We start from the raw sequence: 14,208 nt of genomic DNA on the forward strand, positions 1-14,208 counted from the left end.
TAATTCATAAGTGGCGGACAATAACCAGAAACAACTGTCAGGATAGATCCACCAATGTGGCTGGAGGCGAGTAAACCAATTTCGGCGTAAAAGGTAAAGCATACGCCGCTTGAGCCATGCAAAACCTTAACACATACAAAATATACCTACTAAAAACACTGAAAATCAATGGATAAAAGCTTTGGGTTGCGCACGTGCGAGTAACAGCATACAACAATAACAACAACGGTAACACACGCCGCATTGAATAACAAAGCCTTACACAAATGCACACACGCACCTAATTTTAGACTTTTCAGCCAACAGCAATCAGCTGTTTTTGGTGTAAACAATGTTGCAGACTGAATGTTTTGGTATATTTTTGCCTGCCACTCCTTGGCTTATTATTGTCCTTGCCGCTGCAAAATTCCCAGTATTTTCTTCTCTCTTTCTCTTACTCGCTGGCGCTCTTGCATCTTCATATCAATCTGGCAAAATCTCGATTTCACTACTATGAAATCACACAGCATCCCTGCTGTGCTAGCTAGTAGCGGAGTAACTATCAAACGGAGCAGTCGTGTTACAGCGGGTACTACACGTCGTATGATAAACGTGTGATTTTGCTGTGAATGAATTTTATCCTATTTAAAATGTTTAAAACAATACGAGTGATTTTCTTAAAGGATTTTACTAAAATGTAAAAAAGTGTAAGAAAGGAAATTTATTTAAATATAAGAAAAATAAAGAGAAATTATTTGGATAACTGTCATTGTGCACGTCCGCAGACGCATTACCGACAACTTTAGTTTTACCGTTGCGCAACTTCTTTTTACTTATTCATGCGCTCATAGCTGTTAAGTAGACGAACGCCAATTGAACGCACACACATACATACATACACAAGTGTTTGTATGATATGGAGCAGTGAGCCTAGTAATAAATGCCTAAGTGTACGCATACAAACAAATATGTACGGGTGCATATACATACTTATATAACTAGCTAGTTGAATGCATGCAGACATCCTTCGAACTACGCCATACACATGCACGCGTATGTATGCGATAGTGCATAAATCACAGTAAACGCTTTGAAGTACAAAGCGTTAAACATAAAGCACAAGTAAGTGAGTGGGTGGCAAAGTGTAAAGTGAAGACAAAGCAGATTAAAGTGAACGCTATTGTGAAAGCATTGAAAGCGAGCGTTTACGTCAAACATCAAGCAGCTTTACATAAATCATGAACCGGTGCGTGTTGCTATTGAATATTTAAAAACATTTGTGTAAATGATAAAAAAAACAGAGTACGCAGAGGGCCAAAACGTGTAGCACGAGATGATATGGTGGAGTGGTGAAAGGTGAGAAATGAATTGGGGAGGCTTAAATGTGGAATATACTGAATACTGAATACTTTAGTTTAACAAGTTTTCTCCTTTATAGTTAATTTTTTGTTTTTAATAAAATGTGTTTAAATAAAATATATTAAAATAAATTATGTGAATAAATTTTTTTTTACTGGAGGCAATGTTCTCTCTCATAGACCTGTGCAATTGCAAAATTTGAGCAAAGGTTTTTAATGGTGGTCTTACTTAATTGAGGCCCCTAAATTCAATAGCGTTGTGAGCTTTGTTAGACTGGCTCCAGTTTGTGTGATAACGGTAAATGAAAACTTCCCACTGATTTATAAACGATACACCATAAGGTTTGGAATGGAAGCCAATGAAGTCTTAACATTAATGTTATATGTGAAGCAAAACCATTTTTAATGTTTTTTTTAATTTTTTTGTTTTATTCTATTTTTTGTTGTATTGTTCAATTAAATTTTATTTATTTGAGTTTTTCCCAACACTTATCATTTTTTAATTTTTTTTAATGTTTTTTTTTGTATTAAACTTATTTTATTTGAAAACTTTCCACCGATTTAGAACTAATTCTGAACCATCTGGTTTCGAATAAAAACCAATTAAATTTTAACAATTAAAATAATATGGGATGCAAAAATAATTTTCAATATATTTTATTTTATAAAGGGTTTTTCAATTGTGCGGGTCGATTTTGGCGCCCTGTGGCAGCCATTTTGTTTTGGTGGCATCTGTCAGATCTTTTGTTTATTATTCAGTTGTTTATGCCAAATCATCATGGCAAGTTACACGATTGAACAGCAAGTTCAAATGATAAAACTTTATTATCAAAATGAGTGTTCATTAACGCAAACGTTGCGCGCATTGCGCCCATTTTTCGGTAGACGTGGTGGCCCTTCAAAGTGGACTCTTCAACGTTTGGTGGCGGGTCAGTAAACAATCAGCCAATACCCGTACGTTCAAGGAACGCAAGATCAGCCGAGAACATTGCCGCGGTCCGTGAAAGTGTACAGCAGAACCCGAAGCAGTCTATTCCTCGCCGTGCACAAGAACTTGGCCTTTTGCGTCGGGACTTGGGCCTACACCCGTACAAGATCCAACTGACCCAGGAGCTCAAAGTTGATGACCATAGACAACGCCGTTTGTTCGCTGACTGGGCTTCGAATCGTTTGAAAGAGAACCCCAGTTTTAGGCGAAAAATCATCTATAGTGACGAGGCGCATTTTTGGATGAATGGCTGTGTTAACAAACAAAATTGCCGTATATGGGACGACATCAATACACATGAGGTTCACTAGGTGATAATGCATCCTCAAAAAGTTACCGTTTGGTGTAGATTTTGGGCCGGCGGCGTCATTGGTCCGTACTTTTTTGGAAACGACGTTGGTGAGGTGGTCACCGTCAACAGCGAGCGGTACACAACAATGATAACCAATTCCTTATGAACCATATTGAACCATATGGACCTAGACGACATGTGGTTCCAGCAGGACGCGCTACGTGCCACACAGCAAACGCCACGATTGACATTCTGCATGAACGATTTGAGGGTAAGGTTATCTCTCGCAGGGGTGATGTGAATTGGCCACCAAGGTCATGCGATTTGACCCCGCTAGACCTTTTCCTGTGGGGTTTCTTGAAGTCTCAGGTCTATGCAAATAAACCACAATCGACCGATGCTCTAAAGGTGAACATAACACAGGCCATCGCTAAAATTCAGCCAGTTCTATGCGGAAGAGTCATTGAAAATTGGACCACTCGAATCCGTTCCACCGTAAGAAGCCGAGGCGGGCATTTGAATGATGTCATATTCCACACTTAATGGTATTGATGCGCCTTTCAAATAAAAAAATAATTTTGTCAATAACTCACACACAGCTTGTTTTATTCCATTTCAGCATCTACCCGCCCTTATTGAAAAACCCTTTATTTTTATTTAAATATTTTTTTATTTATTTTATTTTTTATTTTTTGTATATCATTTTTTTATTGAACTAATTTTTTTAGTTTTGTTTGGTTTTTTATAGCAAATTTGCTTAAATTTGATCTTTTTCCTAAATAATTCTCTCAGTTGTAAAGATATTCTGCTAAAATTTTACACATGATTTTTAATATAACTTCCGCTATTTTTGAAAATCATTACCATCATTTTAACATATATAGGTTGCAAGTTTGTTTCTAAATAAGCGATCAACGCTTCATGACGCAAATATTGTTATCTTTAAAGCTGAAGCCAATCTGGCAAATGGGAGGGCACCATTGAACAAAGAAAGCCCCAATTAAGTAACATCAGTGATCAAAACTTTTCCTCAAAAAAAATTTGAGCACACCGCAATAACACTGTACAACATTTTTGAAGTCATCGAATGTGCACTCCGTTTTGACTTCAGTTTCTGAGAGTACTTGTCACAACTAACAAAATTGCACTTGGGTTTTTTTGTATTAGCTCGGATTCCAATTTTATAGTGTTTTGAATATATTTTATCTAAAACTTTATTTTGAGCACTTTCTTCAATGAAAATGTAATTTTTCTCACTTCTATATCGCTTAAACCGATTGCAATTTTATTTTCCTTTCTTCAACATAAATGTAGGTAGAGACTACAAAAAAATCTGTTAAAAAAACTACATCAAATGCCTTAAAAATGAAAAAGTAGAGAGAAGTTAATGTCTATATAATAGTCTAAGCAATCAAAATTTTCTTTTTTCTTTTAAATATTGTAAAAATGATTTGTATCAACAAAAATTAGTGTATTTAAACAGTGTTAATGTGTATCCAGACTACTATTTTAGTGTGAATACTTTTAAAGAATTTCGAATTAAAAACAATATTTAAGGAATTTAGTCAAATTAAACTATATGACCACACACATAACAGAATTCATTTATTTTCGGGCACTTGTTATTTTCCATTTTCACAATAGAATTTCTTAATAATACTAAGTACTAATACAAGTGCACTAAGTACAGAAAAAAGATGTTAAAAAAAAAGACGAAAAAAATATCTTAGTCGATGAGTTGCAAATTTTTTCTCTCCTTTCACTAGAGCAGTAAACAAACCGTTCCGAAAAGCTCTTTTCGTACGTGATGAACACTGTACGTACTGTACTTTATGTAGCAACTACTTATAATAACGAACTCAACTGCTTGGTAACAAAAGCACGGGAAACATTAATGACAAAAGGTTCGAAAATTGTTAATTTCTCGATATTTGTTCAATTTTAAAGCATTAGATACAGCTTCAGCAAACAACTTGTTCGACACTTTGCCTCCTCAAAGAGAAAACATTGTGATGGTGTCAATTTTTGATTTTCCAAAAATAGTTTGAATCAAATCCTTCTTATCTAAAAATGATGTGTACGAAGTTTTAAGCAAATTTGTGTGTGTGTGTGTGAGTTTGTGTGTGACACTTTTTACTAAACCAAATATTTAGAAAACTATTTCAATGAAATTTTGTCAGAGTTATTGCCCTCAAAAAAATCTAGAAACGAAAACAGGAATTTTAAGAAATACTAAATCAACAAATTGTGAGCAGATTTTTGTCTCAAAAATAATTTTTGTTTTAAAAATAAGTTTTCTATAAATTCTTTATTTATTCTAAAAGAAATTTTAATTAGTAAGTCAAAAAATTAAATTCCTTGAATAGAAACGAATCGATTGACTTATATAAAGTGTATATTTTACCAAGAACTGATAGAGTAAACTACAATTTTTTATTATTTTTGACATTTAAAATTTGATTCTCAAATATTATCCACTAGTATTTCTTTTATTTTTTACGCACATTTATGCTGAAGACAAGAAAATAACTTCCAATCATTTTACGGCAGGCAATGGCAAACCTCCGAGTGTTTTTCTGCCATGAAAAAGCTCCTCATAAAAATATCTGCCGTTCGGAGTCGGCTTGAAACTGTAGGTCCCTCCATTAGTGGAACAACATCAAGACGCACACCACAAATAGGAGGAGGAGCTCGGCCAAACACCTAACAGAAGTGTACGCGCCAATTATTATTTTTTTTTTTTTTAGATGTGAGAAGAATTACGTTTTCTTTAAAAGAAAGACTGCTCAAAATCAAGTTTCAGAGGAAATATTCATGACGCAATAAAATTAGAATCCGAGCTAATCTAGAAAAACCCAAATGAGATTTTGCTAGTTTCGATAAGTACTTTCAGAAACTGAAGTCAAAATGGAGTGCACATTTTATGTGTTGCACTGTGTAATTAAAGAAACATCGTTTGATTGAAAAAAGCATAGATAGTAGTTCGAATAGAATTACTAGTTTAAAAAAAAAAAATAAAAATAAAAATAAGTGGCGGTAACACCCTTTATTGGGCACCTGCAGTTTTATGCTGCCTCCGAACGGCAGATGGGTTTAATGAGGAGTTTTTTATGGCCAAAATATGCTCGGAGGTTCGCGAATGCCTGCCGGCGGTCGACCGCTATTAGAATCAGTTGTTTCTATCATTTAATGTTTCATGCCCGGAGATACGAACCTGAGAGCTTCCAAATGTTAGTCGCGCGCCTATTCATTCGGCTACGGCGGTCGCATTTTATAATTAAAAAAATAAGTTGATGGTATTATAAGATTTGCCACTTTGGTTGCAAAACAGATATGAAGTTTCTAAAACCAATGCGACTAAGCCTCCCTTTCTAATATCAAATTGGCTTGGGAAAATCATTAACAATGTTAGTTTTGCGAAACGAATAAGAAAAAACAGAAATCATAAAGAATTTTCGTTTAAATTCCATTTCTAAACCTACCGAAAACATACATGACTAAATTTTGTATGACAATGGAAAACGGCACGTTAGTCTAAAGCAGGGCTACAGAACAAAGAAAACGAAACATAATTGATTCAATAATTAAGTGAAATAATTATTTAAAAATTTGGTGATTATTTGGAATAAAAAAATGTAAATCATTTCATTTCAAGAATCGAAAAATATTAACTTTTAAAACCTCGTTTCATTTGTTTGAGAAAATATACCCAGCCTCGCATATTCAATATGTTTTTTGTATATATTTTTTAAACGTAATAAGGAGTTGTAAATGCGTATTTTAAAATTTAATATGAAGATTTGCAGTTGCAATACCTTCGCATGTCGTTCCCGCTTAATTCTAAGGATAGTTTAACTTTCTGCTGGCACCACTGTTGTCGTTATTTCCTCGTTGAAGTAACTACTGCAACTTCTCTTGCTGTAAAAGTATTTCAAAAGCAAACCAGTGCTTTATACACAACACACATATATTAATGAAAATATGAATTTTAGTAACTAAAGACGCTAAAGAATTTGTGGAATAAGTTGCATAAAAAATTAAAATCTTCTAAGCCCTCTATCTATAGAAAAAGTACTTTCGCTATTGAAGAGAGTTTAAACTGTTAAATAAAAGATTTCAAAACAGAACCATTCGAAATTTTTAATCTGATATTAAAGTCAATTCCATGTACAACATTTTCGGAACTACGTAAAATCTAAAAAATTATGCTCTAGTATATCTGCAATCTTTTATGCTGATTTCTTTAAATTCTTAATTTTTAAATATTCAGGAACAATAAGACGCCTCTGCGGGTTTCTTTCCGCAATTAATCTTGGCATGTTCTCTGTATGCCTGGATGATGTAGTTAAGGCCCTCCCTCATCTGAAATGGTGTTTTTGGGTGTTTCTTTAAAAGCGTGCAAAATGGAAACGAACTATTGTCAAAAAATGAAAACTTGTTTTTGCCATAAAAGGTTTGTTTAAAAAATTGTCAGCCTTCAAAAAATGGTTTTACAAAAAAAGATACGTCGCTGGCGATACGAGCCTTAATGCTATTTTGTATGCAAATATACCTTTGCAGACAGATGTCGACGGTTTTGCGCTTTGATTATTTAACAACTGTTTGGCCTTTGCAATCCCTCTTTTCCTTATTTTTAATAAATCACTCGTTTTAGAGTACTTACCGGTGCTTGGAAGATAACTTTCATTAAGCTTACTTTTAATAGTTTTTAACAAAAACAATGTAGTCAACTTCAAATCGATCGCCAATCTATCAGCAATTTCAAAGTTGTCCGACTAAATAGTAAAACGAAAGTTTTATTTTGCAGTTGAGCTTTTTATTCTCGCCACTTAGCACGTTTTTACGTCCAGAAGACCCACTGTCACAAACCAAGTAATTTCTTCTGACTTTTTTCACAAATCCTTATATTCTTTAGTCGCACGTACGCTCCAAGCTTTAACATGCTTCTTTTATATGGAGACCTGTCACGAATGTCATATTACTAGGCTCGAGCGAATTTAAGAAACCCTGAATTTGCTAGAGTTTTGCTCTTTGTTCGTTGAATTTTGCCGTGCCGACTCCTTGATACAAAGCTAAGCGTGCACAAATCTGCTTCAAACTAGAGGAAATTTTCTTTCGCTCACCTTCATTTTTAAGATTTTAAGGCTGTAATGGTGGCTTCACATCTCCAGCACATTTGCTTCCATATACTGATCAGGGCCCAGGACTCGATATTTTTCACATAGACTATATCGGAACTCTCTAAGTTCCTATTTCAAGAGCCGTGAGTTCAAAAGCTGTTAAGTTAAATTTGAGTTTATAATAAATAAATAATTTGTGAAACTAGATTGTTACTGTATAAATAAATAAGCAAATAAATATAATAATTGCCCAAATGATCCCCTGAAAATTTAACACTACAAAATTTTCCATAATGCTTCAAATACTCACAAATATTTTTTATTAGTACTTTCAATTTAAAATTCATATTTCTGTTTTCAGGTGAAATCAAATTTTTTAACATTATTTTGATAATATTCTTTGATAACTAAAGAAACGATAACTTTTTTTAACGATATATTTTTTCATAATTAGTTTTTTTTTTTTGATATTGTTTCGATAATTTTTTTTGTTATAAATAACGATACGATACAGATTTTGATATTTTGTTTTGATAATTTTCGAAGCGATATATTTTTGTTAGCTTTTAGTTGGTTTATTTTTATATTAAAACGTTATTATGCAGCTCTGGCCTAACTTATTCCCAGATTTTTTTATGTCTTCAATTCTCAGTAGCTTCTTTTATTTTTATTTTTCTCCACTTTCAGGGAATCATTTGTTAATGTTTTTTTTATTTACTTTTTTCAAGAATTCAATTTTTTTATAAAAATGATATACGAGGGGCGTTCACAAAGACTCGCGAATTTTGTGTTTTTTTTCAAAAATTTATGTATTTACTCATTAATATCTATTTTGTCCCCTTCAAAGTAATCCCCATGAGATATTATGCCCTTCCGCCAAAAATTTTTCCAATCTACCAAGCACTTCAAAAAATAATTTTTTTTATCTTGTTCAGCTCCTCCTTCGATGTCGTCTTTATCTCGTCAATCGTAGCGTAGCGTCGTCCTTTCACGGGCCTTTTCAGTTTTGGGAACAAGAAAAAGTCACAGGGGGCCAGATCTGTGGAATACGGTGGCTGTGGCATCATTTGTGTGTAGTTTTTGGCCAAAAAGTCGCGAACAAGCAAGGATGTGTGAGCAGGGGCGTTATCGTGATGCAAGAGCCCATTTTTCTTCTTCCACAAATCCGGACATTTCTGGCGGATTGCTTAGCGCAAATTGCACATAACTTGAAGGTAATATTTCTTATTCACCGTTTTACCCTGTGTCAAGAACTCATGATGCACAACGCCCCTGCAATCGAAGAAAACGGTTAGTAAAACTTTTATATTCCACCGAACGTGGCGCACTTTTTTCGGTATTGGTTCGCGCGGTAGCTCACATTGAGATGATTGAGCTTTGGTTTCCACGTTATAACCATAAACCCAGTTATGACCCTCTGCAGCAAATTTGGGTCGCCACGGACAGAGTCCCACATCTCATGAGCAATGTTCATGCGATGCTGCTTTTGGACGAAATTGAGCAGTTTTGGTAAGAATTTTGCCCAAATCATTGAAAAACATCGAATGGCACGAGCCAATCGATATATCTAGGTCCTCAGCAACTTCTCTAATGTGGATTCGACGATTGCCTAATAGCATTTTCTTCACTTCATAAATTTTTTGGGCTGTTATTGAAGTGCTCGGGCGTCCAGCATGCTTTTCGTCGTTCACATCTTCTCGGCCTTCTGAGCACATTTTGTACCACCGACAAACGTTGCTTTGGTCGAAAGTAGATTCTCCGTATGACACACAAAATTTGATACAGGTTCTTTGATCCATCTTTTTGAATAGGTAAACATCGAAGACGAGCCGAAACATGTGCAAGCAAAGCAGCTGTCAACAATTAACTGGACATTCAAAATGGCCGAACTCGTCGGCATGTGTGAGGGACATGAGTACCAACATATCGCCACAAAAAAATCGAAATTCGAATATACTTAACCGGCGAAAATTGAAAATTTGCGATACTTCTTGAGCACACCTTGAGTTAAAAAAAAAAAATAAAGCAACTACATAACTCTTAATTTGATCATTGAACGATATGTAGCCACCCTGCTCATACCAATAAAATCAAGTCGGAAGTAAAAACATTTTGCTATTCCCAAAAATACCCAAATTAAATTTTTATTATATGCACCGATGATTCTGAATCAGGCAACAAAACCGTTTTCAGCTCATCCACATGGAAATAAATCATTGAAATCCCTAGTCTACCTTGTTTTAGCTCCACCACTGCACAGCAGATTCATGCAATTCAAGAACCAATCAAATGTGCCATCGAACAAAATTCAAATTTCATTATCGCTACAGACTCATTATTTGCTCTGGGTCCGATAGAAAACACTGAAAACAATTAGTACTACTCAAAATTTATCAGACGTACCATGTACGTTGTACGGGAGAAACAATGGAGCGCGTAAAAGTTGAAAGAAAGATTTCTATCACTTAAAATTATTATGTTTTATTTAGTAAAAGTTACTCAAAAACAAAATCATATATGTGTATATTTATATTTTCCTCTGGTTCCTAGGTGGAACATAGGGCAAAAAACAAAACTGATTGTGATGAACTTTGCGCCACCTTGCACAAGAAAAAATTCTGGTAAATGGACAAAGAACTGAATAGCTTTGCAGACTTAATATCATAAGCATCGAGCATTTACGACTTGGACATACAAAAATTGCGTACGAACATTTAATGAACAATATTACACACCCCAACTGTCCTTTCTGCAACCTACGCGCTAAATAAAATATTTGATTACCATTTGCCCTAAAATGCAATCCTCTAGAGTACAACATTCCCAAAACGCCGACCTCATAACCACCATAACCAGCATATCCTTTTCCAACCCCAACAATAAACAGAAAATAATAAAATTTCTAAAAATACACAAACTTATAACAACACCATCAGCAAAAACAAATAACCTACACTTCAAATAAGCTGAAGGGCTGCGCTGCCAAAGTTCAAAACAATTAGCTTAGAATTTTCATTTTTAGCTAAAATTATAAACAAATAAATAAATACTGAAGCGCATAAACTTTCGGAGGTATTCCTAACTCAGTACTGCAAAGCAATCAGTGCGCAATGCTTTAATAGAATTACATCGGTATAAGAATTAAATCACTTTGCATAACCAAAACTTAAATAAATTTTGGTGATATGAAGTGAGAAAGCATCTAAGATGTGTCACTATTTCCGCATCCTGCAAAGAGTTACTCTTCCTATAATTATAAATATCACCACTAAGTTCCCTCTTACTAAAGAAAATTAGTTCAGATTTTTTATAAGTAATAGTGATTCACTCACTGATGCTCGCTACCAGGATAGTCATATTCCAGTGTTTATAATAATCATCGGTGGTGTCTGGCGCCTGCCTGCAAATCAAGATAAATGAGAGTTCATGCAGCGCACTTTGCAACTACTCCGAAGCCATATACTTTCATTACCAGCGTTTTTGCTGCCAAAGTGTACTTTTTGTTACACTTTTGATACTTGCTGCCGGAGTTTTTTGGTAAATTTATGTAGCTGTAGCTGTGGCCGGGCATATGTAGATAAATGTATCTGCATAAGAGAGCGTGAGGATGTGTCATGATTATTTTTTTATTTTGGGTGTGCTATAGTACTACAGTTCGTATACCGCCGATGTGTGTGCATTGTTGTTGCTGTTTTTTTTTTTTTTTGTGCAGCCGGGTTTGTGCTTATTTGCCGTGTCCTTTACACACTTTCCTCCTTTTTATTTTGTTTTGTCGCTTTTCTTTTCGTTAGCGTTTTTGCTTTGGTTAGCGCAGTCCATTTTTTTTACATATTTTTTTGTGCTTTTTGCTACTGATGCCGTTGTTAATGCTGATGCATAACTGGGACGGTTGGTGTTACGGTTTGTTGTTATTATTATTATTGTTTCTCCCGCCGCCGGCCTGTATTCCCTTCATTTATAGGTATGTATTGCGCTACTGTTACAGTTGTGTTTGTTTTGCTCGTGCTCTAGAATCACAACCACATCCCCCTTTGGTTTTGTGTTGCTAACATTTTCAGCTACATTTCCTTTTTAAAAACAATTTCACTACTTCCACTGTTGCTGTAGCGTCGCCGTGATTGCAGGCAAATTCATGCGAACGTCGGCACTTTGTTGCTTGTTTTTATTGTATTTTTCTGTTTTAATATTGTCTTCGCTGAAGCTGTCTTTGTCGCTGTCGCTTTGCTTCGCCGCATTTTAAATTATGTTCTATTATCCTTTTTTTGCTTTTCTTCTTGCTCTCCGTCCCTTATTAGCCAAGTTTAGATTTTATTTTATGCAGCGTTTCCCTTTTAAATAGTGAAGATTTAGTATTACTGTTATCTTGATTTTGTAGAGAAAATGAGACAAAATTTGAAGGCAGCTAAATTTATTTTAGATGAAAAAGAGTAAGAATTCAACTTTAAAAGTATGATTAGCGATTGAGACTGCGAGTTGTCTCGAAATTTTATCTAATGATTCGCATCTTTTGTATAAGTTACCATCCAAAGAGATAAGGATGGACCTAGTATTAACTAGGCAATGAAATAAATTAATACCCAAAAGAAGAGAGTGTGTTAAAGCCCACCAGATTGGTTTATAAAATTTATTATATTGTGAAGTCAGCGCGTGTATTTTTACTCAAAAGTTGCCGAGATATGCTTCCATTTTATCATTACAGGGTCCGGCACTCGAAGTGTAACCAATAAAAAAGGACATACATTTAGTTTGGAAAATTACTCTTATTCAATTTAAAGTAAAAAATGTGTGAAAATAATACATAATTAAGAAGCAATTTATTCTTGCTCGATATGACCACCTTTCTCCTTGACTATGACGGTCCAGAAACGAATCACAAGCTGCACGAATGTGACTTGCAGGTATTATTATGGCGGCAAGTCCTGTTGAAATGTCCATGGTCTGTCACGGAAATGCTTGTCTGCTTCAAAGCAATCTCCAAAATACTTCAGTATAATATTTCGCATTTACCTTGACCCCAGGCTCGATGAAAACGATTGGAGAACGCTCATCTGATCATCTCATATGCACGTTTGGTCAACGAAAACCCTATCGTTTTGGGAGTTTATGAATTGCTCAATTTGAAAAATTTTCCAAAAATTCTCGTTAGAAAACACAATGTTCGGAAATTGACCGCTTTCGACCAAGCGAAGCAACTCCTTCGCTCTCTCAAGTATGACTTGTTGCTGTTTTGGTGTGAGATAATGCGCCTTTTGGATCTTATAAGGCTTGACTTTGAGATTATTTTTCAGTATGCGACGGATGCTACGGTAAGATATTTTCAGTTCTTTCGCCATTTGATTGGCACTGCGTCGGAGATTTCGCTCAATTATATATATACATATACAATTAGTCCCTCCAGTGAGACATTTTGCACATTTCCCAGGTCCTCAAAGAAATAATCACCAAGATATTTAGCACGGTTTCTTTGAAGTGCAGGATATTCACAGAGGAGGTATTGAACCGACTCAATTTCTTCTTCATCTCCACAACTCCTGCAGAAGTCATTAAGAGGTACACCAATTCTACTGGCTAGGGTGCCCATAGCGCAGTGACCCGTTATAACACCTATGAGCACGCTGGTGGTTAGCCTGTTGCATCCAATCAGACATTTCGTCCTTTTAGGATTCAGTTTTGGTCAGAGCGCTTCGGAGACCCTACAGTTAGTAGTCAGAGACCACCTTCTATTGGTTTCCGCGATTGCGCTGAAATCAACTGCAGTGCAAAGTTCGTTTAGAGGAATGCTTATGGCCTCTACCACTCGCTGAAGGTCCAGCTCAGAGCCTATCCTTGCACACTCATCCGCCCTTTCATTTTCCTACACTCCGCCGTAGCCGAGAACCCAATAAATTGTGGTTTTGTGCTGTTGGATGACCGAGAGCGACTTCCCTCTTACTTTTGTATAAAATCTTTACTAAAATCTACTTTTCCAAACACTCAGACGGGCAATATTTTCTATTGTACTTACGACTTAGAGAGAGAATTTAGAGGCAAATGAAAGCTTATTATTCATTGCAACTTTGCAAATTTTTCAGACTTTATTAATCTTAGCTGTTTGTTGAAGAAACGAGAACGTGGTTTGTCCATTCTTAATACATCTGACCCAAAAATGTATGATCTAAGTCTGCGAAGGCCAAACAACATCGAAAAAATGCCTTTACTCTACGCATTCTCCAAACAGAGGATGTATACAGTGTATCATATGTCATCCCCATGAACAAAAAAAAATGTTTCTTAGACAGGGAAGAACGAAAAAAAATTCTCTTTAGGGTATAGTATAGGAAAACCGATGTGCAAGGGCTAGTTGAGTTTTTTTTATAAAACGACAAATTATCTTTTGTTCTTCTTTATACGCCCAAGCCTAAATTGTTTCATCGAAGGCGAGCCCACAGTCACTAAATTTGCTTCATTTCTCAATGATTGCTATAAAGCCTT

General features: G+C 35.3%; 1 protein-coding gene across 1 annotated transcript in view; it reads left to right on the forward strand.

The window, feature by feature from the left end:
- Positions 1-548: 548 nt before the first annotated feature.
- The window catches only part of LOC129248085 (serine-rich adhesin for platelets-like), a 138,610-nt gene continuing 124,950 nt past the window's right edge, over positions 549-14,208 (forward strand). Inside the window, exon 1 of the mRNA XM_054887519.1 lies at positions 549-1,335. The gene's annotated coding sequence lies outside the window, so the exon portion shown is untranslated. The remainder of the gene's footprint in view (positions 1,336-14,208) is intronic.

This window comes from Anastrepha obliqua, chromosome 5, assembly GCF_027943255.1.
Source record: "Anastrepha obliqua isolate idAnaObli1 chromosome 5, idAnaObli1_1.0, whole genome shotgun sequence".
NCBI lineage: Eukaryota > Metazoa > Arthropoda > Insecta > Diptera > Tephritidae > Anastrepha > Anastrepha obliqua.